Source organism: Mus caroli, unplaced genomic scaffold (genome assembly GCF_978045245.1).
Source record: "Mus caroli unplaced genomic scaffold, Mus_caroli_1 scaffold_16, whole genome shotgun sequence".
Taxonomy (NCBI): domain Eukaryota; kingdom Metazoa; phylum Chordata; class Mammalia; order Rodentia; family Muridae; genus Mus; species Mus caroli.
In genome coordinates, this window is record NW_028227271.1 from 49,856,428 (window position 1) to 49,881,843 (window position 25,416).

Here is a 25,416-nt window from a genome sequence, read left to right on the forward strand (position 1 = left end):
ACACACACACACACACACACACACACACACAGAGACAGACACACAGATAGAGACAGACAGAGGGACAGAGCAGAAGAATCTCTTCATATCAAGATGAATGTTTCTAAGTCTCTAGGCAGGCTGAGAGAGAGCTGTGACTGTTGTGTCCTCCGCTTGTGCCCACAATCTAGCTGCTCCTAGATTGTAAACTAAACTCGAACACAGAATATTTGTTTTTTAATTCTTCTTTTTCTATTATCTGAAAGGGCGTGCTATCAAGACTAAAGCTAAGCCAGGCATAGTGGCTCATGCCTTTTAGTTCAGCCTTCTAGATGCAGGTGAAATTCGGTGGGTTTGAGTCTACTCTGGTATACATAGAAATTTCCAGAACAGTAAGAGCTACATAGAGAAAGCCTGCTCAGAAAACAAAACAAACAAACAAATAAACCCACCTTCCACCCAGGAGCCTTCAGATCAATCCCCTTCCTTCTCCAGATTCCATTCATTTCCCTGTCCTTCCCTGTGAGCTCTCTTTTGTCCCCCTCCTCCTTTCTCTCTTTCCTCTCTCCCTCCCAACAGGCAATGAAACTCTGTTCTCCGCACTAATGAATTTGTAGCCTGAAACATGAGATTTGATTAGTCATATCTTATCTTGGACCAGGAAACACATTATGACTAGTTAAGAAGTTATCCACGTTAAAAGAATACCAAACTTGAACTCTACTGTACAGTTGGGGGTGCTACATAGGAATATCTCAAATTAAGTACCTGCTTCAGAGAAGACCCCTCTCCCATTGTAAAAACTACTCAAGCCCCCCACTTTCAGGGATGTTGAGATATAATAATCTTCCATATAATAATCTCCAGGATAAACAGCCCTAGATGAAAAATAGCTTAAATAATCTCCTGAACTTTAAAAGAATAGCATGTATCATAAAATCTCTCTGTCTAGGCCTCTGTCCCTCCCTCCCTCCCTCCTGGCCTCCCTCCCTTCCTGTCTGTCAGTTTTAATTATGTTCCTACTTGAAGGAAGAGCAAGGTAAATGGCCTTTCAGAATGCTCAGGCTTGTAATTCTCTGCCTCTGTTTTCTGACCTAATTTATCTGTGAGCTTGACTTTACTGCGTGTATTCAATTTGTAAGAAATTGTTAGACTTAATTGGACCCTGCAACTTTAAAAACAGAAAGTATTAATACTCCATCATGAGGCTTTCTTTGGTTTGTTTTGCAATTTGTTTTAAATTGCTCAATGGCACAGGAGGAGAAAAACAGAGCATGCTCTAAAGGTCTATCTTATTGGAGGGTCTGAGAATGATCGACAAGCCTTTGAGTGGAGTGGGGGGCATACAGGGATTTGGAGACTGGCAAGAGTCAAGTTTCCTACCTGGTTGTATTTGTCAGACAGAGGTTTTATGCGGGTCAAGGAGTGGGGGCAAAGTGGAACTAAAATATTGAATCCAGGTGAGCTGTTTTGAGCTGGCTATAAGCCAATGAGGAAGTGTACACAGGTGGGCACTCAGAAATCAGCAGGCTGCAGACACCCAAGGGCAAAGTAATATGAGGACTCACTCCAAAGTCTGACTGGGCAGGCAGCCATCAACTCAGGGTGCCATAGGGAGGGAAAAGGCAGGGACAGCTGGGGAACCAGGGACTGGGCAAGCTGCATGAGCACTGGTCCGGGAAGCAAAAGACCTCGATAACAGCTACAAAGGCCTGCTTGTGATGTAGTCGGGAAGGCATGAGCAAAGACTCTGTCCTTAGGTCCCTCCCAAACCAGGCGCTGTGACCCAAGACAGTTTTCTGTGGCTCAGCCCATGGCTTGGCATAGAGAAAGTGGAAATGCAGCACTCAGAGACTCAATGTCTCTGTGTAGACATTGGGAGTTTTGCTTACCTTATTCTGTAAAGATCAAAACGAATATGGTAACAGCAGTCCATACCTAGCATGCTTTGGAGCAGGTGCTCTGGGCAGAATTGTTCTGCCATATCCTTTTCAGCATCATCTTCCGGATTTACTTGTAGCTGGAACAAGGAGTCAGAAAGTAATGAAAATGAAGGACTGTGTTTTATGACGAACTCAGACTGAGAGAAGTGGCAGGCATTTGCTTGGGGAGATGGTATGTTTCACATCTATGCACTTTTAGAAGCAGCTTCCCTTGGAGACCTTTACGTTCTACTTTGACCTAAAATAACATACTATTTTGAAAGAGTCTTAGAACTCCTCCTCAACTTTACTTCATTGTTGGTGATTTGCTTATAGAAGAAGATACAATCCAATGGGAAGTGGACTTGATGTATGAGGGAAGTGTATACACATGAGTGATGGCAAGCATAGAGAAAAGGGAGCCAGCCTGAAGCTCTTAGCAAAGAAGGTATGCCATTTCTACTTAGATAAAGTTATGTGGAGTTCTGTGATAACACAGGTTGGTCTGATGTTAATGTGGATGCCCCTCACCCCTTTTGTCATTACTCTCACCCACAGTACATCTCCCTTCTTGACTGACCCAGTACCCTGAGGGTGAAATCCAAACAAGACATGTGGGTGAAATTTTAGAAGCTAGTCTGAGTAAACTGTGTGACCTCACTGGTCACTTCTCTTAAAAGTGAGAGACAAGAAAGAAAATGGATCTTTCAGTGTTAAAAGGGGTCTAGAAAGCACCCCAACAAGTGAAAAAAAACCAACAACTTTGCTCTGCCCAAAAAGCAGAACAGCAGAATGGCGTAGCTAAACAGAATTAGCTACAACTCCATACCACAGAGTTGCCCTCATTTATATGGCTGGATTTGCACAACTAATTGCATACACATTTATTCATCCTAACCAGGACCAAACACCAACCAATCAGAAACAGGCTAATTTACATAGCAGGAATTGCATGCTGGGAAATTGCACATAAGAGTGGTTCATCCTAACGGAAGCACCATGTTCTCAGACTACTGCCATATGCTCCCCACTTTTTTGTTATTGCCTTGTGCCTGCTCTCTTGGCACTGCTCTAGGTAAATTCCCTTCTTCCTACAATGATCTAAAGGGTAAATTCTATCACCTTCATTAAAGCTGGCCTGAAACCAAATAAACAGGGATGATTTCCAGCGGCAAACCATGCTTCCTCCCGATAGTTACTCTTCTGGGGTGTTTTTTTTTTTTTGTCTTCCTAAGTTATTTTCTACCTTTTACTCATACTACTTTAAATCCTAGTCTGTAAGTTGCGCCCTTTTGGGGAACTATCCCTTGAGACTGCTATAACTATCCCAAGGATAGAAAATCATCAGGTATTGTGTTGAACTTGGAGCGAATATCTAGATATGCATAAAAAAAGCTACACTGTCTAGTAATTACCTTTCTTCCTCGCAACACTAGATGTTTAAGAGATAAGAATGGTAATGCTCACTCTACACACAGAACACTTAATGGCTATTACATGCAGCAATTATGTGCTCAATATATACAACAATGAGATGACCTCAAGTGGAACAAAAATTTCTCCAAACAATAAAATTATCCCAGAATTGTTTTGATAATTGTAAAGAAACCAGTAAGGTACTGGTTCTGAAAAAAATAATGAACAGACTGGAACGAATAAAGCTGAGACAATAGTAGACAGACGCTTCTCTTTCTAGAGGTTTCTAGCAATGGAAAGGAAAGAATCACTCACTTCACAGGAGGCCTCATAGCAAGGTCATTGGTTGGGTTTTTGTGTTAGAAGACCAGAGAGACTTAAACAAATAGAGAGCCTAATGGAAAAAGAACAGAAAGGGTGAAATACAAGGTGAAAGGGGGGAGGTTTTCTGATGATGTCTAACATCTGTGAAGGTAAGCAGAAGCAGAATGCAGAGCTTCCACACGTATAAGAAAGAAAGGAAGGGAGTTAGTGAAGGAGAGAGAGAGAGAGAGAGAGAGAGAGAGAGAGAGAGAGAGGGGGGATCCTGACAATGGGAAGGAAGGTGAGGAATACACATAAGGTACTTTAGAAAGAGAACTGAAAGCTGTAGATAGAAGCCTTGAGAACCAGGAAGGCAAGACACAGGATGGGCTGTTTGATTTATGTATCAGGACTGTGGTTTTGACCCCTCTAAGAATCAGCCAGGAACAGTCTCTTCCAGTAGCACCAGAAACAGGTTCTCAACCATCCAGCAAAAGTGTTTCACAGTCATCATATAAAAATGGTGATGAACTTGTGCCAAAGAGCTCTGACTTTCTTCTCAGCACCGCCGTCAGAATGCAGATGGATGGACACTGTGGATGTGACCAGCACACTTCCATGTACATATGTTAACACTGAGACTAGCTGCCACAAGAAAATCTCCCTCATTCTCAATAATTGTATCAAATGTTTTCAGCATTCCAAAAGGCCTCTGTTGGAGCAACTGCCCAGACACATTCACATGTGTGTGGACATTAGAGCTTTTTCCATTAGGCTCTATATTTGTTTAAGTCTCTCCGGTCTTCTAACACAAAAACCCAACCAACGACCTTGCCATGAGGCCTCCTGTGAAGTGAGTGATTCTTTCCTTTCCATTGCTAGAAACCTCTAGAAAGAGAAGCGTCTGTCTACTACTGTAAGTCTCAGCTTTATTCGTTTTCACCCAATTCAACCTTTGTCTTTTGCTCACTGTTTACTGAACTCACTCAGTAATTAAATTGATTAATCATTCATTCATTCATTCATTCATTCATTCATTCATTTGTAGTCTTATTTTGAGACAATCTCACTATAACGCTATGGCTGGCACGCAACTCTCTGCATTGGCCTTACCCTTGACTTCCTCCTCCTGTCTCTGACTCCCACTGACACTGTTTAATCTGGCTTCTACTGCTTTTCTTAATGTCCACAGTCACTAAATGAAAGACTTTAGTTTTTTTTTCTTTGAAGTTTTTCCACCTCTACTGCATTCATTTCTGTAACTTCCTCCCCTCCTACCATCTATGATCCTTCTCCACTGTCTTTGAGCTTTGGTTTTCATTAATGCTTTTACTTTTTCTTGTTTTGTTAGTTACATTTCTAAGTGAAGCCAGTCACTTGAACAATTCTGACTGCCTTAACCCCAGTGCATATATTTCAAGTCTGGTACCTTTTTGAACTCCTATATTTCAGACTATCATAGCTATCTATATCGGATGAGCTCTGTGTTATCAGGTGAAGGTTTCTTCTCTGTTCTTATGTTGTGGAAGGAAAACAGAAATTCATTCAGCAAACCAAATCAAAGTGAATGCATATTCTAGAGGAACTTCAGGACAGGCTAATTCAAATGTGAGAAGTACCCTTTCAGGTTCTATGCTGAGGTTGGGGTAAAGACATTTTAATGAATATTTATAAGGTAGGGGGCATATTTTGGGGGGCATGGAGACTCCTTTCCCCTCCAAATCTCAGTGGACCAAATCTTCTTTTCATATTTTTTCCTCACAATCCTTATGAAAATTTTGCACCAGGAGAAAATATGTACTGGCTACTTTAATATCAGGTTGACACAAGCTAGCGTCATTGAAGAGAAGGGAGCCTCCAATGTCAAAAGGCCTTTATAAAATCTTGTGGTGGGCAAGCCTGTGATATATTTTCTTAATTACTGATTGATTGGTGAGGACCGAGACCATTGAGGGTGGGGCCACTTCTGGCCTGGTGGTTCTAGGTTCTATAAGAAAGAAGGCCGAGCAAGCCATGAGGAACAAGCCAGCAGGTCACACTTCTCCACGGCTTTTGCATCAGTTCCTGCCTCCAGGATCTTGCCTTGCTTGACTTCCTGTCCTGACTTCCTTCAATGATGAAGTATGATGCAGAAGCATAAGCTGAATAAACCCTTTCCTCCCCAGGCTGCTTTGGTCATGGAGTTTCATCACAGCAATAGTGACGTTAAGATGGAGAGGGGAGGATAAAATCATGGTGTAAATGATAAAATAATAAAACTAGGGTCTCAAGGTTGCAAACCCTTTACTCACATGTGCAGCAACTGAGAAAGTCCTGGAGTCTTGTTTTCTTACTCAGGAGGAGGAACCTAAGTGAAGGTGCAAGAGTGTGGATAGATGGTCTAACATCCAGGAGACACAGCTGCCAAAGGACTGCTACTGCTCTTTTAGCTCTTTTATATCTAACTTCTTGCTTGCCTGGTCTTGTATGGGCACCTCAAATTCAAAGTGTCTAAAACCAAAGCCAAGTTGTTCATTATTTTACTTCTGTGTTGTGTAGGTTGGTGGATGACACTATCTTTCATTCCGTAGAACAAGCGAGAAAACCCGTTTTATAAAATGCTATCTCCGTGTATAGATGTGAGGATGCATGGCTAGGAAAGAGGAACATGTATAGTTATTTTATTTACAGTAGAAGCCACAATGAAAGAGAAAGTGTCCATCGCTTCCCAGGAACTCCTGCATTATTTGTGTTGGATCTCAGGGACTGAATCTCTTCACTGCTGTGTGCTCTGTCATCACCCACTTAATTCCATTTGTGGTTTTTTGTTTCAGATAAAGCCATTGCCATGTTCACTTAGTAATTGGATTCCTCTCCTCCCAGTGCCGCCCTTCCCGCTTGTTTCTGGTGGAGGAGGGCTCATTTGCTCTCCTTTTTGGATTCAGAGGAGGATGTCTTTCCTTCTTGTCCTTTACCTCCTCCGATCTGTCCCTTTATTGTTCTTCAAACTGAAACTCTGCTGCCTTCAAAGCCTTTACACACACTCTTCACTCTTTGGCTACAGAGTTCTGCCCAGAGAACCTCTGAGCTCATCTTCAGTGAACAGTTTCTCTGCCACTCTCATAAGCCTTGTTTCCCCAGGTTGCTGTGATTTGTTGGGCCCAGCTTGGGCTGATTCTTTCATTTTGTTTTTCCTTACAGGTGTGATACATCCTGTGTTCTAAACTGTTAAATTTATTGCCATTGGGTCTGTTCTCAAGGAGTCACGTTATCATTTGTTGACAGAACAACTTCAAGATTCAGGTGAGAGAGGAAAATGACCCCACTGAGAGTTAACTCTAGCGACATTGCAAAGATGGCAGCTTATGTACCTTCAGAAAGCTTGTTAGGGAGTCCAGTGTGGGAGCCTCACAGTAGCTGATCTTTGCCACTCCCTCCCTCTGAGAGCAGACACATGGGGAGAAGTTCACTGGCAACTCAGGCTCTAGCTAGTGCAAATGCTTCTTTGGCAGCTGTGCCAGGGCCTTCTCTCGAAGACTACGGTCAGCTTACAGAAAATGCCCTCCAGAAATATGAGAGTTAATAGTCAATGAAACAACCCTTTGCCAATCTAATATTTCTTCTACTTGATACCCCTTCTGTCTCACATCTTGAAATGTTTTTAGATTGAAAATATCTTTAATTATCATCAAACTAATGTCTGTCACCATGGCATTGTCTTTTCTCCCCGTTTTCTATTCTTTAGTATTTTCTTCAGGTAATTTGTGATTGTTTGAAAGAAAATGGCCCCTGTAGGCCCATAGGGAGTGGCACTATTAGGATGTGTGACATTATTGGAGTAGGTGTTGCTTTGTGGAAAGAAGTGTGTCACTAAGGGGTGAGCTTTGAGGGCTCAGGAGCTCCAGCCAGTTCACTCCCTGCAGATCTGGATGAGACCTCTGGGCTCTGTCTCCAGTATCAGGCCTGTCTACAGCCTGTCATGCTTTCCACCATGATGATAATGGCATAAAACTCTGCAGTTGTAAGCCAGCCCCACTGAAATGTTTTCTGTTTTAAGAGTTGGCACAGTCATACTGACCCTTCACAGCAATAAAACTTCAGCCAAGACACAGCATCACTTTATGATGTAGCTCTGGCGATCCTGAAAATCACTATGTAGACAGGCTATCCTTGGATTCATAGACATGTTCCTGCCTCTGAAGCGCCACATCCAGCTCACTGTGGCATTTGAATAACACATTGCATTCTGTTTACTCCTGTCCCTACTGCAGTCTGCAACCGTTCTAACATTTGTACCTTTCCTCCCACTATATCTCCTTTCCACTTGGATGCTGTGTGTAGTTCACAGGGAATCCAGGCCTGGGCAGCACAAGCGCAGTCTTGAAAACACATTCTTATTGCTTTCCATTCTCCATTTTATTTTTATTCCAAATTTCTTCTTTCTGCTCCTCAAGAGCACCAGCAAATAAACCATTGCTTCAATGCCAGTCTCATTGTCTGACTGTGTGGACATTCAAGTGAAGACACTTGCCTGATACAGTGTAAGGTATCGCTATAACTGATAGCTGTGTAGTTAACATTGTACAGTTACTGGCTCTTGGATTAAAGACTTCCTAAGGTCTGTATGTCTAGTGACAATAACAAGGAAGATACCAGGAGATTTATAAGGCTGCACATGAAAGAACAGGACATTATAGATCAAATATCCATAAGAATAAAATGTTAGGCACAACACTCTTCCGATCAGAAAAGCACCAGGGCAGCTGGGGCGCAGGGTCTGCTGACACTCGCCAGCTACCCACAACACCCGCCACAGGATCTTAAGACTTCTGGATCTTAAGACTTCTGGAGAGTGGAACACAGCTTCTGCTCCAATCCAATTGCACGCGGGACCAGAGACTGCATTAGTTAGGGAAGCAGAAAAACGGCCTGAGTAGGACCACAGGCCTCTTCCGGCTGGACCAGCACCGGGGTACCGTCAGCTACCCACAACCCCCGCCGCAGGATTTAGAGACTGCTGGTGAGTGGAACACAGCTTCTGCTCCAATCTTTAAACAGTGACAACGATAACAACTAACCCCAGAGATTACCAGATGGCGAAAGGTAAACGTAATAATCTTACTAACAGAAACCAAGACCACCCACCATCATTAGAACCCAGCACCCCCACTTCGCCCAGTCCAGGGCACCCCAACACACCGGAAAAGTTAGACACGGATTTAAAAGCATATCTCCTGATGATGATAGAGGACTTCAAGAAGGACTTTAATAACACACTTAAAGAAATGCAGGAGAACACTGCTAAACAGGCAGAAGACAATAAAGAGGAAGCACAAAAATCCCTTAAAGAATTGCAGGAGAACACTGCTAAAGAGTTACAAATCCTTAAAGAAAAACACGATAACATAATCAAACAGGTAGAAGTCCTTACAGAAAAACAGGAAAACACATCCAAACAGATGATGGAAATGAACAAAACCATACTAGACCTAAAAAGGGAAGTAGACACAATAAAGAAAACCCAAAATGAGGCAACACTGGAGATAGAAACCCTAGGAAAGAAATCTGGAACCATAGATACCAGCATCAGCAACAGAATACAAGAGATGGAAGAGAGAATCTCAGGTGCAGAAGATTCCATAGAGAACATCGGCACAACAATCAAGGAAAATGTAAAATGCAAAAAGATCCTAACTCAAAACATCCAAGAAATACAGGACACAATGAGAAGACCAAACCTACGGATAATAGGAGTGGATGAGAATGAAGATTTTCAACTCAAAGGACCAGCAAACATCTTCAACAAAATTATAGAAGAAAACTTCCCAAATCTAAAGAAAGAGATGCCCATGAACATACAAGAAGCCTACAGAACTCCAAATAGACTGGACCAGAAAAGAAATACCTCCCGACACATAATAATCAGAGCAACAAATGCTCTAAATAAAGATAGAATACTAAAAGCAGTAAGAGAAAAAGGCCAAGTAACATATAAAGGCAAGCCTATCAGAATTACACCAGATTTTTCACCAGAGACTATGAAAGCCAGAAGATCCTGGACGGATGTTATACAGACACTAAAAGAACACAAATTCCAGCCCAGGCTACTATACCCAGCCAAACTCTCAATTAACATAGATGGAGAAACCAAAGTATTCCACGACAAAACCAAATTCACACATTATCTCTCCACGAATCCAGCCCTTCAAAGGATAATAACAGAAAAAAACCAATACAAGGACAGGAACCACGCCCTAGAAACAACAAGAAGGTAATCCCTCAACAAACCTAAAAGAAGACAGCCACAAGAACAAAATGCCAACTTTAACAACAAAAATAACAGGAAACAACAATTACTTTTCCTTAATATCTCTTAATATCAATGGACTCAACTCCCCGATAAAAAGACATAGACTAACAAACTGGCTACACAAACAAGACCCAACATTTTGCTGCTTACAGGAAACTCATCTCAGAGAAAAGGATAGACACTACCTCAGAATGAAAGGCTGGAAAACAATTTTCCAAGCAAATGGCATGAAGAAACAAGCTGGAGTAGCCATTCTAATATCTGATAAGATTGACTTCCAACCCAAAGTCATTAAAAAAGACAGGGAGGGACACTTCATACTCATCAAAGGTAAAATCCTCCAAGAGGAACTATCAATCCTGAATATCTATGCTCCAAATACAAAGGCAGCCACATTCATTAAAGAAACTTTAGTAAAGCTCAAAGCACACATTGCACCTCATACAATAATAGTGGGAGACTTCAACACACCACTTTCACCAATGGACAGATCATGGAAACAGAAACTAAACAGGGACACAGTGAAACTAAGAGAAATTATAAATCAAATGGATCTGGCAGATATCTACAGAACATTCTATCCTAAAACAAAAGGATATACCTTCTTCTCAGCACCTCATGGTACCTTCTCCAAAATTGACCACATAATTGGTCACAAAACAGGCCTCAACAGATATAAAAATATTGAAATTGTCCCATGCATCCTATCAGATCACCATGGACTAAGGCTAATCTTCAATAACAGAATAAATAATAGAAAGCCAACCTTCACGTGGAAACTGAACAACACTCTTCTCAATGATACCTTGGTCAAGGAAGGAATAAAGAAAGAAATTAAGGACTTTTTAGAGTTCAATGAAAATGAAGCCACAACATACCCAAACTTATGGGACGAAATGAAAGCATTTCTAAGAGGAAAACTCATAGCTCTGAGTGCCTCCAAAAGGAAACTAGAGAGAGCACACATTAGCAGCTTGACAACACACCTAAAAGCACTAGAACAAAAGGAAGCAAATTCACCCAAGAGGAGTAGACGGCAGGAAATAATCAAACTCAGGGGTGAAAACAACCAAGTGGAAACAAGAAAAACTATTCAAAGAATCAACCAATCAAGGAGCTGGTTCTTTGAGAAAATCAACAAGATAGATAAACCCTTAGCCAGACTCACTAGAGGGCACAGGGAAAGCATCCTAATTAACAAAATCAGAAATGAAAAAGGAGACATAACAACAGATCCTGAAGACATCCAAAACACCATCAGATCCTTCTACCAAAGGCTATACTCAACAAAACTGGAGAACCTGGATGAAATGGAGAAGTTCCTAGACAGATACCAGGTACCAAAGTTGAATCAAGATCAGGTTAATGATCTAAACAGCCCTATATCCCCCAAAGAAATAGAAGCAGTCATTAATAGTCTCCCAACTAAAAAAAGCCCAGGACCAGATGGGTTTAGTGCAGAGTTCTATCAGACCTTCAAAGAAGATCTAATCCCAGTTCTTCACAAACTATTCCACAAAATAGAAACAGAAGGTACTCTACCCAACTCATTCTATGAAGCCACAATTACTCTGATACCTAAACCACAAAAAGACCCAACAAAGATAGAAAACTTCAGACCAATATCCCGTATGAATATTGATGCAAAAATCCTCAATAAAGTTCTTGCTAACCGAATCCAAGAACACATCAAAACAATCATCCATCCTGACCAAGTAGGTTTCATCCCAGGGATGCAGGGATGGTTCAATATACGGAAATCCATCAACATAATCCAGTATATAAACAAACTCAAAGACAAAAACCACATGGTCATCTCGTTAGATGCGGAAAAAGCATTTGACAAGATCCAACACCCATTCATGATAAAAGTCTTGGAAAGATCAGGAATTCAAGGCCCATACCTAAACATGATAAAAGCAATCTACAGCAAACCAGTAGCCAACATCAAAGTAAATGGTGAGAAGCTTGAAGCAATCCCTCTAAAATCAGGGAATAGACAAGGCTGTCCACTTTCTCCATACCTATTCAACATTGTACTTGAAGTCCTAGCCAGAGCAATTCGACAACAAAAGGAGATCAAAGGGATACAAATTGGAAAAGATGAAGTCAAAATATCACTTTTTGCAGATGATATGATAGTATATATAAGTGACCCTAAAAATTCCACCAGAGAACTCCTAAGCCTGATAAACAGCTTCGGTGAAGTAGCTGGATATAAAATTAACTCAAACAAATCAATGGCCTTTCTCTACACAAAGAATAAACAGGCTGAGAAAGAAATTAGGGAAACAATACCCTTCTCAATAGTCACAAATAATATAAAATATCTTGGCATGACTCTAACTAAGGAAGTGAAAGATCTGTATAATATAAACTTCAAGTCTCTGAAGAAAGAAATTATAGAAGATCTCAGAAGATGGAAAGATCTCCCATGCTCATGGATTGGCAGGATCAACATTGTAAAAATGGCTATCTTGCCAAAAGCAATCTACAGATTCAATGCAATCCCCATCAAAATTCCAACTCAATTCTTCAAGGAATTAGAAAGTGCAATCTGCAAATTCATCTGGAATAACAAAAAACCTAGGATAGCAAAAACTCTTCTCAAGGATAAAAGAACCTCTGGTGGAATCACCATGCTGGACCTAAAGCTCTACTACAGAGCAATTGTGATAAAAACTGCATGGTACTGGTATAGTGACAGACAAATAGACCAATGGAATAGAATTGAAGACCCAGAAATGAACCCACACACCTATGGTCACTTGATCTTCGACAAGGGAGCTAAAAACATCCAGTGGAAGAAAGACAGCATTTTCAACAAATGGTGCTGGCACAACTGGTTGTTAACATGTAGAAGAATGTGAATCGATCCATTCCTATCTCCTTGTACTAAGGTCAAGTCTAAGTGGATCAAGGAACTTCACATAAAACCAGAGACACTGAAACTTATAGAGGAGAAAGTGGGGAAAAGCCTTGAAGATATGGGCACAGGGGAAAAATTCCTGAATAGAACAGTAATGGCTTGTGCTGTAAGATCGAGAATTGACAAGTGGGACCTCATGAAACTACAAAGCTTCTGCAAGGCTAAAGACACCATCAATAAGACAAAAAAACCACCAACAGATTGGGAAAGGATCTTCACCTATCCTAAATCAGATAAGGGACTAATATCCAATATATATAAAGAACTCAAGAAGGTGGACTCCAGAAAGTCAAATAACCCCATTAAAAAATGGGGCTCAGAACTGAACAAAGAATTCTCACCTGAGGAATACCGAATGGCAGAGAAGCACCTGAAAAAATGTTCAACATCCTTAATCATCAGGGAAATGCAAATCAAAACAACCCTGAGATTCCACCTCACACCAGTCAGAATGGCTAAGATCAAAAATTCAGGTGACAGCAGATGCTGGCGAGGATGTGGAGAAAGAGGAACACTCCTCCATTGTTGGTGGGATTGCAAGCTTGTACAACCACTCTGGAAATCAGTCTGGTGGTTCCTCAGAAAATTGGACATAGTACTACCGGAGGATCCAGCAATACCTCTCCTGGGCATATATCCAGAAGATGTCCCAACCGGTAAAAAGGACACATGCTCCACTATGTTCATAGCAGCCCTATTTATAATAGCCAGAAGCTGGAAAGAACCCAGATGTCCTTCAACAGAGGAATGGATACAGAAATTATGGTACATTTACACAATGGAGTACTACTCAGCTATTAAAAAGAATGAATTTATGAAATTCCTAGCCAAATGGATGGACCTGGAGGGCATCATCTTGAGTGAAGTAACACAATCACAAAAGAACTCACACAATATGTATTCATTGATAAGTGGATATTAGCCCAAAACTTAGGATACCCAAGATATAAGATACAATTTGATAAACGCATGAAACTCAAAAGAATGAAGACCAAAGTGTGGACACTGTGCACCTTCTTAGAATTGGGAACAAAACACCCAGGGAAGGAGTTACAGAGACAAAGTTCGTAGCTGTGATGAAAGGATGGACCATTTAGAGACTGCTGTATCCAGGGATCCGTCCCATAATCAGCTTCTAAACGCTGACACCATTGCATACAGTAGCAAGATTTTGCTGAAAGGACCCAAATATAGCTGTCTCTTGTGGGATGATGCCAGGGCCTAGCAAACACAGGAGTGGATGTTCACAGTCAGCTATTGGATGTATCACAGGGCTCCCAATGTAGAAGCTAGAGAAAGTACCCAAGGAGCTAAAGGGATCTGCAACCCTATTGTTGGAACAACATAATGTACTAACCAGAACCCTGGAGCTCTTGTCTCTAGCTGCATATGTATCGAAAGATGGCCTAGTTGGCCATCAATGGAAAGAGAGGCCCATTGGATTTGCAAACTTTATATGCCCCAATATAGGGGAATGCCAGGGCCAAAAGAATGGGAATGGGTGGGTAGGGAAGTGGGGGGCGCTATGGGGGACTTTTGGGATAGTATTGGAAATGTAATTGAGGAAAATATGTAATAAAAATATTTTTAAAAAAAAGAATAAAATGTTAGAAGTAGTTCTATTATTTTGACTCCAGCCAATCACTGAAGGGATTTCTTAAATCTTGCTTACAACATTAGTGACAAAACCAAAACAGGCCAGCATATTTTAAAGACTTTTTCTCTTTTCCTTTTGCATGTGAATGTATTGTGATATATCCACTTCTAGCACTCTCTGGTATCCACCTTCTTTTTTTTTCTTCCCACCTAATCCTCCAGGTATGACACCATTAGAGAAAATGACACTCCCTCCCCAGTAACCATTAATAGTAATTAGATCTGCAGGAAGAGATGGAGCCTTGTGGCCATATCCTTTATCCATGGTGGAAAGCTGGAGAGCCCAATATGGGGCTACCCATAGTAGCTGTGTGTTCACGGTTTCCGTAGCAATGTATATAATATCTGGGTGGCAGCATCTATCCCTTGGCTCTTAAGTTCTTTCCACATTCTTGTGCGAGTATCTGGGCCTTGTTGGGAGAGCACCATAAAGAGGTCCCGTTTGAGAAGTCACCAACCACCTGCTCTCAGTACTTTGACCAAATACAAATCTTTGCATTTATTGTCATCATCTGCAGGAAGGAGATCCTCTGCCTGGGAGGACCACCACTCCATGAGTATAAAAATGAAAATTTGAAGGCAGTTTGATAAAAATATTCATTTAGGGATGGAACAATACTATATTGTACTGGATAGTTTTATGTCCTACTTGACATAAGCTAAAGTCATATGAGAGATGGGAACTTCAACCAAAAATGCATTCTTAAGAACAAGCTGAGGGCAAACCCATAAGGAATTTTTTCAATTAGTAATTGATAGGAGAGGGCCCAGCCCATTGTGGATGGTGTCATCCCTGGGCTGGTGGTCTTGGCTCCTGTAAGAAAGTTGGCTGAGTGAGCCATGAGGAACAAGTCTGTAAGCAGTATTCCTCCATAGCTTCTGCATCAACTCCTGCCTCCAGATTCTTGGCTTGCTTGAGTTCCTGTCCTGACTTCCTTACTGAAAAACTGTGATGTGGAATTATAAGCCAAGTAAACCCTTTCCTTTCCAACTTGCTTTTTGGTCATGGTGTTTCATCATAGCAATAGAAATCCTAACATGTATTCTTCATTTGGGCCCATCCTCTCCCTAGCCAGCCCTATATAGCATTAGGTGTATATTCCCTCGCATGATGCCAGCCTTACATTCAATCATGAAGTGGCTGACTATTCCATAAATAGTTGTGTCAATGTTGCATGAGTGGGCAGATCTTGCCTGATAGATCAGTACTGAGGTACACATGGTATAGGTTATTAACTTGAGCTAATTGTAGATAATTGCAACATATAATGAAACACACTATCCATCCATGTAAAGTGTAATCCTGTTGTTGAGAGATACTACATTTAAATACATTTAAAGGTTCAGTGTGTGTGTGTGTGTGTGTGTGTGTGTGTGTGTGTGTGTGCATGCATGCATTTGGGGATTTGGGGGGATAAGCTGAATACATATGGAACCCAGGAACTAGAGTTTATGGAATAGTACCTCATTATCTCTGATGACCAGTGCTCCTGAGCTGGTCTTCAAGTCCATCATGCCTTTCTTCTAGTTCTTTCCTCACACATGGCAAATAGTATTTCCAGAGACAGAATGGATCAAATAACCTCACTTCTTTGCCTCTTCTACCTGTTAATATCTCACTTCCAAAGAAGTAGTAAAACGATATAAAGTGTGCTATTAATGAGCTACTTCCTCTAACCCAGCCTTACTTTTTATCTCTTCCTCACTTTTATTATACTCATGCCTATCAATCAGTGTGTGTGTGTGTGTGTTGTATGTATGTATTTATGTATGTATGCCAAAAAGCAACACAGTGGAGTCTCAATTTAATCTCTATTTTTGAGATGGGATCCCTCACTGAACCAGATATTCACTAATTAGTTAGACCTGTGGGCTAGGAAGTCCTAGAGACTCTCCTATTTCTGCCTTTCCAGTGCTGGGATTGCAGGTACATATGCCTAACTTTTGACATGGGTGGTAGGGATCTGAACTCAGGACCTCAGGTTTGTAAATCACACACTTTTTTTTTTGACTGATCCATTTGCCCAACCCCAGGGAATGCTTTTTTAAAGTCTTTAAGTGCTCTGTCAATGCATTTTCATCTCTCTGTGCCTGTGTTAGTCCCACTATAGGGACTTACAAGTAGAATCAAGTTTTATCAAATTCTTAATTAAGACATTGTTCAAAAAGTTTGTTCCAGAATGTTTGTGAAAGTATAAAGCATACAGGCTAAAATGCCTTATTTTCCATCGGCCCTAAAAATGTCTGGGTAGTATCACCTGGAGCTACCACTGGGATCAGCACCATTGTGAGGACAAGTTCTACTTTGTCTTGTTCCTTTAGATATCTACAACCTTTTGCCTGGAGTATACTATTGCATTCAGTTATATGGAACTACCCAGTTTAGACCACTGGCAACTCCGTATGACTTAACCTAAAGGTTCTCAATAAATAAATGCTGAACACACGTATCCAGAGAGACCTACATTAAATAGGAGCTTGTAAGAATTCTGTCTCCTGCTGTTACCTACCCAGACAAATAAAGCAGATAAAATGTGGGAGGATGTCACAGATAAACCTGAAATTCCCCTCTAAATTCCGGTCTTGTGAATTCAACAGCCATGCTTGGAATATAAATAATGTCAGAGTTATGAACATAGGAAGAGAAATACAGATCTTACATTAGAAAATGCTTGGCTAGGATTAGCCAATCTCCCCTGTTAAGGTCCCCTACTCGAAGATGTTATTTTTAATTGTCATTTTACTGACCAGGAAATCAAGAAAGAGAGAGAGAAAGAGAGAGAGAGAGAGAGAGAGAGAGAGAGAGAGAGAGAGAGAGAGAGAGAGAGAGAGAGAGAGAGAGAGAGAGAGAGGGAGGGAAGGATTAAGTAGCTTGGTTAAGCTTCTTGGTGGCCTTGTAATTCTGAATGTTAACCAAGCCCCCTATTGTTACCTTGGAGAAACAACAGTCCTGACGGAAGCATAGTATCACAGGTTGAATTAGAAGGTACTTGTGATGCCTGTCTTTGTTGGGCTCAAGGTTTCTGAGGCATGGCATGGTAGGCAGTTAATATGTCAAAATACATAACGATTTTGTGGAAAAACATTTCTGCTGATAACCTTTGCTAAAAAAAAGCAGTAAAATACATTTCTTACAAAAGTTCTTGCCAGAGTGCAGGGATTTTTATGAGTCCTGTAAATTTGACCAGTTTGTGAAGGTCATAGAATAGAGCAAGCAAAGGGAACAGGTTCAGTGAAAATAAAATGACAAGATTGCTCCGAGGTGAGGAACACTCATTGCTCTTCCTGAGGACTCCAGAGTGTTTTTCCCACATCTAAGTGGTGGTTGACAATTCTTCAAAACTCCAGTTCCATCTAAAGCCCCTTTCTGATGTTCTCAGGCACCAGACACATATGTGGTGCACATACGTACATGAAGTCCAAACCTACACATAAATAAATCTAAAAATATAACACTGATAAATACATTTAAAATGCCAATAATCTATTAAGTGTACTTAGTACATTAAATGTTGTTATATGTGCCTCTAAGAATTTTACACTATAGACAATTTCATGCAACTATCATTAAATAAATCACATATTTGAGTGTAAATGAGAGGCAACTCTTGAATTTTAAAGGTGGTGGGTGTATAAGGGTCTTGTAACTTGGATGTAGTAATAGAGTGTTGAGGATAATTTATAATGGAGGTTGATGACTCAGTCATTTCAGGCAGTATGTGTTATGCTGGTCCATTTCTCATTGGGAACATTTGATTTTTAAAGTAATTACTCTTGTGCATTAAAAGCTCTTCCAGAGCTTTTAAATATCAAGAGACCAACCTTACATGGTGAAAAGAAGATAGGAAACGTGAGATGCTATCTTTTCTCACTACGCAGAGTAATATCCTTTTATTATTGAAAGCACCAGCAATGTTTCAGCTCTCACTGCAAAGCCCTTTTGCAATTTCCTTACCTATCACTCCTGAAATGAGACACTTTGCAAAGAATACCCTGGATTTTCACTTCCAAAATGAACAGCACCGTTCAAGCAAAATGGAACTTCTGATTCCGTTCACCCAAAAGTAGCCGCTGTTGCAAGGCAGGATTGCTGCAGATAACTAAGGCTGCTGATGGTTTGCTATTCAATGTATTCTTCTGGAGGAGTGTATCCAAAGCAGAAGGTGTTGCTTCTGAGCATCCTGCCAGGGTGCAATTTATGAACAGTTGCCAGCTGTCCATACTTACCGATTCATTCAAAATGAGTGAGTTTGGTAAATATTTATCATGAATCTATTCTGTCAGCAAGGCTCCCAAATAATTACTTCAGTGGCTACTTAGTATGTAACTACAGAGTTCTTTCTATGCTGTATTAAGGGCATGGAATGCAACTTATAGCAGCAGGGATACAGCCATTGGTTTATTTCCAGTATAAAATTGATAGTAAGCAAAGGTAGCAGACCCTGGGATCAAGTCTATTTCAAGGGCTGGGCATTTTCTCCTCCAAACCTTTTTGTCTTTTTGGAACTCTGCCCCACATTCAGGAGGCTGATCCCTTCAGCATAAAGGACTCCTTTCCCCTTTCACTACCACACTGTGCTATTGGCTGAGCATTAAGGAAAGATGGAATGTAGAGGAATAGAGAGAGGTCAAAGTCTTCCCCAGGAGATTGTTATGGAGCAGCAGAGCCCCACTTGAGCAAAATGTACAGTTCTTCTAGGTGGTCCTGTCCAAACTGTTCCTAAATGTCAGCTATCTCTTCCATCATTCGGCCTCTTCAAACTTGCTACAGCTTGAATCTCTTGTTTGTTTGTTTTCTGAGACAGAGTCTCATTATGTGACTGTTTGTTTTAGAACACACTAGGTAGACCAAGCTGGCCTCAAATTCAAAGAGATCCTCCTGATTCTACTTCATGAGAGCTAAATTAAAGGTGTGTGCCATTACACCAGACTCAGTTTGAATCTTCACTATCCTCTAAAGACTCACATTCTGAGCCGTTAGTTCCTTCTTTTGGACACTATTTTGAAGGCTGTGAAACCTTTTAGAAGAAGGTCTAGCATTCAGAAATAGGTCTATAAGGGAAAAGTTTGGGGTTTTATCTGCTTCCTGCCTGGCATAATTTGAACAAACTGTTGGCTGCCTTGTGTCTTCCACCATGGACAGAACCAGCCCACCTTGCCTTTAGTCCTATGATAAACTTTCTGAAATTTCCCTTATCTAAGTTTCTCACAGAATTTTGTCACAGCAATAGGGACAGAAGGAATGAGGAGATGCTAGGATTGTTTTGCTGTCATTAGCTCTGGTAAATTTGGAAATGAAAAAGAAATAGTTCATTTAAAGACTAAAGTTTGAACACCACAAGGCCAGAGCTTGTCTGACACAATACTTTTCATAAGATAGATATTTTAATAGTAAATGACTTTCTCTGTGTGTTGTTCTTTGAATGGGAATGACCCTCAGAGGCCTATATGTTTAACCACTTGGTGGAACTGTTTGTGCCTGCTGCTGGGTTTCCTCCTCGGATAGCCATGGACTCACATGCAGATGCTGGAGTCCCTAGGGCACTGTTTCTTCTATAAGCTGCCTTGGTCATGATGCTTTGTCACAGGAGTAGAAAAGTAGATAAGACAAGGTGATCTTGAATTGTTGAAAATAATGCAGAGAATTGACAGAGGGTGAAGAAAAATTCACACTTAGAATAAATGAAGTATGAGTGATAGCAACATTACTAAGTGTTTGAAATGTCAGGGAGAAATTGCTTTATCAGTTCATATCTCTGTGTCAACATTCAGAAGTTACATTTCCTGGAACATTTGAATCAACCAACTTAATCCTTATTTAACCATCTGAATAATAATACTGATAAGATAGATGAACAAAACTATTTCATTTGCATTAAATAATTAATATCAAAGATTTTTAAATGTCTATACACTGGAAATAGATTACTTAGGACAAGTAATATTTTAATGAGTGTATGGATATATGCTTTGGACTCCAATAAAAGAAATATTGGCTATAGGTGTCATTTTGTTTGACTAAATGATAGTCATAAATCAGTAATATGTAATAAAAATATTTGGAAAGTAAAATAAAAAATGGTCGATAAATATTGGTCAGAATAATTTGAATCTTTGGTTAAAATAGAATTACCCATGTTCAAGAATAACATCAAGACATTTTTATAGGCTTAGATTCTTCAAAATCTGCCTTAATAAGAGTTATTAAATACTTTAACCTTCTTTTTAGTTGACCACCCACTAGAAGTAGTTAAAGAAAAAGTTAATAGGACAGAGAATGTGGACCTGTTTAGAAATAGTTCTTTGGGGGCAATTCTAGCCTTTGTTGTCAGGATATCAGCAGTTCAGTTTACACAAATTAGCAGCAGGAGCTTGACCCACTCTCAAACACCATTCATGAATCAGCAACAGCAATTTGCCCCAGAAGAAACCACTAGGTTCTGCCAATCATTCTGTGTCCTTGGGAAGGGCAAGAAGCCAAGGTACTCTTTGGTGAGTTTTTCTCAACAAAGTCATGACAAAAGATGATCAGCATAGAGGGCAAGGTGAACCAGTGCAGCAGCATTGTCAGTGAAGACCAGCATTAGCAAAGCCCAGCAAAGCCCAGCAGAGTGGCAAGATAAACCAATTCCACAGTGTCATCTACTGTCTGTTGGGTTATACTTCTACCATTTCCAAATATCATGTGTCCTTTTAAACATCTACTCCAGAAAAATATCCCATTCCCCCTTTCCAGGCAGCTTCCAAAAAACTACCTGTCTGTTATCTGCAAATCATTCTCCCACATGTCTGTTTCAGCAAAACATCCTCTCATAAGACAATCTACAGAAAAACATCACTTGACTTAACTGAGTCTCCAAAGAAACCTGAGATTTCTACTTCATATTTTCTTATACAGAAAATATGCTCATTCCAATTTAGAGAGTGCTTTTTGTAACCATATTTATAATTTAAATCTGGATACAATTCTGGATGTTAGAAATATGAACACATTAGGAAAATGTTTCTGATTTCATCTTATTTTCTAGATCATATTCTTTTACAACTTATCATAAATCATGCATAAGCTTAAACTAGCACTGTAGTGTCCAAATCAGGTCAATTCTTTTAAGTGTCAGGACCTGGTTTAGTGAATGCTTCCCAGATTTATGATTCAGGAGCTAGAAAATTATACAAGGGAAGAAAAGGAAAAGAAAAACAAGTTTTCCCAGTGTGGAGTTTTAGCATGAAAAAAATTGTGTGGGCTCCAGACCCCACAGATAAAATGGTGATGTGCAAGCAGATATGCGCTGTTGGCTTCCTTACAAAACTGTTGCACAGAGCTGACTTTTCGTGCCTAGTGGTTACCCAGTGGTTATCTTGAGAATTGATTTAATGTTTTGAACTGAGGAATATATCAAAGTTGGTCCACTGTACTTAGACTGAAAAAAAAAAAAAAAGACAAGAGCTTTTATGCTAGAAGCCAAGTTCAAGGTTACTACACTGGATGTGTATTACATATAAGATGATATGAAGAAGGGATTCAACAGTGTTATGTGGGTTCAAGTGTTTTATCTTTCTTCTCTGCATGGGAAAATTTCTGGACAAGTGTTATTAAAACTCCAATGGCATTTGACAAGGAACCAGGGACCAGGAATCCTTTACTCTCTGGACACACCTCAGTGGATTTTTTTAAAAAAGGCATTATATCAAAGGGATAATCTTGGGAAAAATCATGTTGTTCATTTCTAAAAGATTTCCCGCCAAATCCCCATAGTGCTCTCACATGATTGCTCTCAGAATGCTGGCAGCATGTGCTGTGCCCAGTGGGATAGCTGGCCTCCTTGGCTTCATTTCTCTAGATCTACACCCTAATCTCAATTTCCCATCTTAAAACAGGATAGTGTATAAAACTGACCCAAAGGAAATAAAGGAGAACATTTATATATTTATCCTTGTACTAAAATATATCAGTAATGTGGTCTGACTTTTTTCTACTTGATTCTCATAGAGCATTAAATCTCCTTTGTGTAAATAGAAGGGGAAAGATGAGTCCTGGGTACCACAAGCCACTTCCTCACAGTCACGATCACAAATCCTACGTGTATCTTCATCATTCCCTTTCCACATGGATAAAATTGTTCTATTTCTAACTCAGTTCTTACTAGTTGTATAATTTTGATGTTATGATTTATTATCTCCTAGTTAGTCTTTTGTTTGACTGGAATTGCACACCTCTCACTTCAGAGGAATTTAGGGGAGGAAATAGATGATTATAGAGGAAATATCTGAAAACTGAGTAGTCATCATATAGTCTCAATTCTCTCACAAACCTTTCAGATTTCTTTCCACCCATTATCTTGATATTAAGTAAACTTTGATTCAAACAAAATCCAGGCGTCTAACAGGTTAAAAAGAAAGATTAAAATATCTACTGTAAGATGTAGGTTAGACACCTGTCCCAGTCTATGAATATTTCCTTGTCTGTCAGGAAGTCCTGACTTCCTGCTTGTATAAATAGGTCCTGGAACATCACTTTCTCATTCTAGGAAATGGTCAGTTTTCTATATGCAATACATTAAGAATGTGACCAAAGATATCTAAGGAGACATCATGGCCTGACCTTAGATAATAAGAAAGGAGACTTTCATTCAACCTGCTTATAGTGGGAACCATATTGTGAAATTTTAATTTAGAAAAAGAGACAGCAAGGGTCAGTCACATTCTGATGATGACATAGACTGTTTGAAGAGACTAGGGTTCCTCTTTGTGGAAAATTCTTTTGTAAGAAAATGAACTGAACACATGGAGAAGAGATGCAATGCATTTAGAATATAATGTGGTTTTCTCTCCAAGTTGGATTCTGGCTAGCATTAGGGAAAGAAAGTTAGTTTAGGAAACACTTTTTAAAAAGGAAAAATGTCATAACCCAGGCAAACAGGAGGTAGTAGAGTCTGTCTAAATGGAAGATCCTGAAGTTGGAGCTGATTCAGGTTCAGGTGTGGATATTGTCCTTGCCTGACTCCACTCAGAATTCAATTGGAAGGACTTGAAAATAAGGAAAACGGAGAAGCTGGGAACCAGGAAGCTGCCCAAGTGAAACTGCTGACCATTGTAAGGCAGTTAGAGTCAGCATAAACAGTAACAGACACTGCTGGGTATAGTCTCTCTCTCTCACACACACACACACACACACACACACACACACACACACACACACACATTTATTCCCAGAACTCAATAGTTAGAGGCATGAGGATTTCTGTGAGCTCCCAACATCCAGGATTAAACAGGAAGACCCTGTCCCCCCAAAATAAACAAAAACAGCAACAACAAAAATAAACAAAAATATTAAAAACAAAACAAAACACAAACACACAGAAAAACCTAGTTAAAGCCAGTAGGTAGGTCTTTAATGGAAAGTAGAGCTAACTTAGTAACTAAGTAGCTATGGCAGGAGGGGTAAGTATAAAGCTGAGTCTATAACACAAATGTAAATGTTTTGGTTTTAATGCTTTATAGTGGTTAGGACCAAATGAATGTGTGATTGCTACTCTAATGCAAAAAGAAATGTTGCTGTATTAGTGTGGATAGAATATTCTGCTACTCAACACAATGAACCTATTTAAGCAATAGTGTGCTAATTATTCATTTATCTCATTTTTGGTCCAATGTAGGTATTTCATGTTTATGAATATGCTCCTAGGTTAAACAAATCTTTTTTAAAAAACCTAGTTAAGTTAAATTCCTATTTTAAGAACACCAGTCATATGAAATTTCAAATTTATAGACTTTTTTTTTAAACACTGAAGGGCTTCTTATTCTACAGCTATGTACTGCATTTACCACAGCAAGTTTCTTTAAAATCGGGAGTAGTGTTCTTCCACTGTAGCTAAACATGAGTCAGTTTTATGTAGCATTTCAGGAAATACTATATAAAGAAAGACAAACCAATAAGCACAAATCAGTTTCCACAGGCTTCTATCACTTTGCAACTTTTGTTTTGTTTTGTTTTGTTTTGTTTTTTGTTATCGAGACAAGGTTTCTCTGTGTAGCCCTGGCTGTCCTGAAACTCACTCTGTTGACCAGGCTGGCCTCAAATTCAGAAATCCACCTGCCTCTGCCTCCCAAGTGCTGGGATTAAAGGCATGTGGCACCACTGCTGGCACCCTGCAACTTTTAACATGCTGTTCATGATATATACGATTTCAAAGATTGGATACAAGCCTATCTCATCTCAGAGTTGTAAAATTTATCTTACTAACTTTTTAGTTCTCAGATGTTTTCTCTGTTTATTTGTACTCACAATCAAATGATTGTAGACCCTGTAGGTATGACATTAGAATGTATCATCCAAGGTCACAAGCTCATTAACACTATAGCAAGAATAACAATATGGAAAAGAATAACCATTATGTGTTGGGTCAGAAAGATCCTTTAGAATTGTAAACACATTCTCACTTGTTACTATAGGTAGGCCTTATTGCAATCCCACAAAACAGGTATTAGTAGAGAATTTTTAAAAGTCTTATTCAGTTTTGATAACTTGCCTAAAGTCTTAGGGGAAGGCTCTATCATGAAACCAGGGACTGTATTCCATTCTTGTGAATATTTCCTTTCCATATGCTCCAGCTGCTACACAGCAGAACACCTCGTCTATCCTTGAATGAGCCATCTGAGATATCTTGGACATGACAGTCACAAATCCCATTCAGGTATTTTCCTTTTTTCCTAGCATGATGGTGCATAACTGGTCCAGGGTTGAACTTCATTGAGAATTGCACAAAACTCAAAGCCCAGAATGTAAGTCAGACAGTTTCTTGTCACTAGAAGTCCAATGTACTATGCATTGCAGCTTAGAGCAACCTCAGTTTTTCAATTACTTGGGATAAAGTTTCTCTTGGATCTTATCATACTGCCAGAAAAATGGCAGATGTTCATCA

General features: G+C 39.9%; 1 pseudogene; it reads right to left on the reverse strand.

Moving 5' to 3' along the window:
• Window positions 1-581: 581 nt before the first annotated feature.
• The window catches only part of LOC147000777 (ubiquitin-conjugating enzyme E2 C-like), a 49,861-nt pseudogene continuing 25,026 nt past the window's right edge, over window positions 582-25,416 (reverse strand).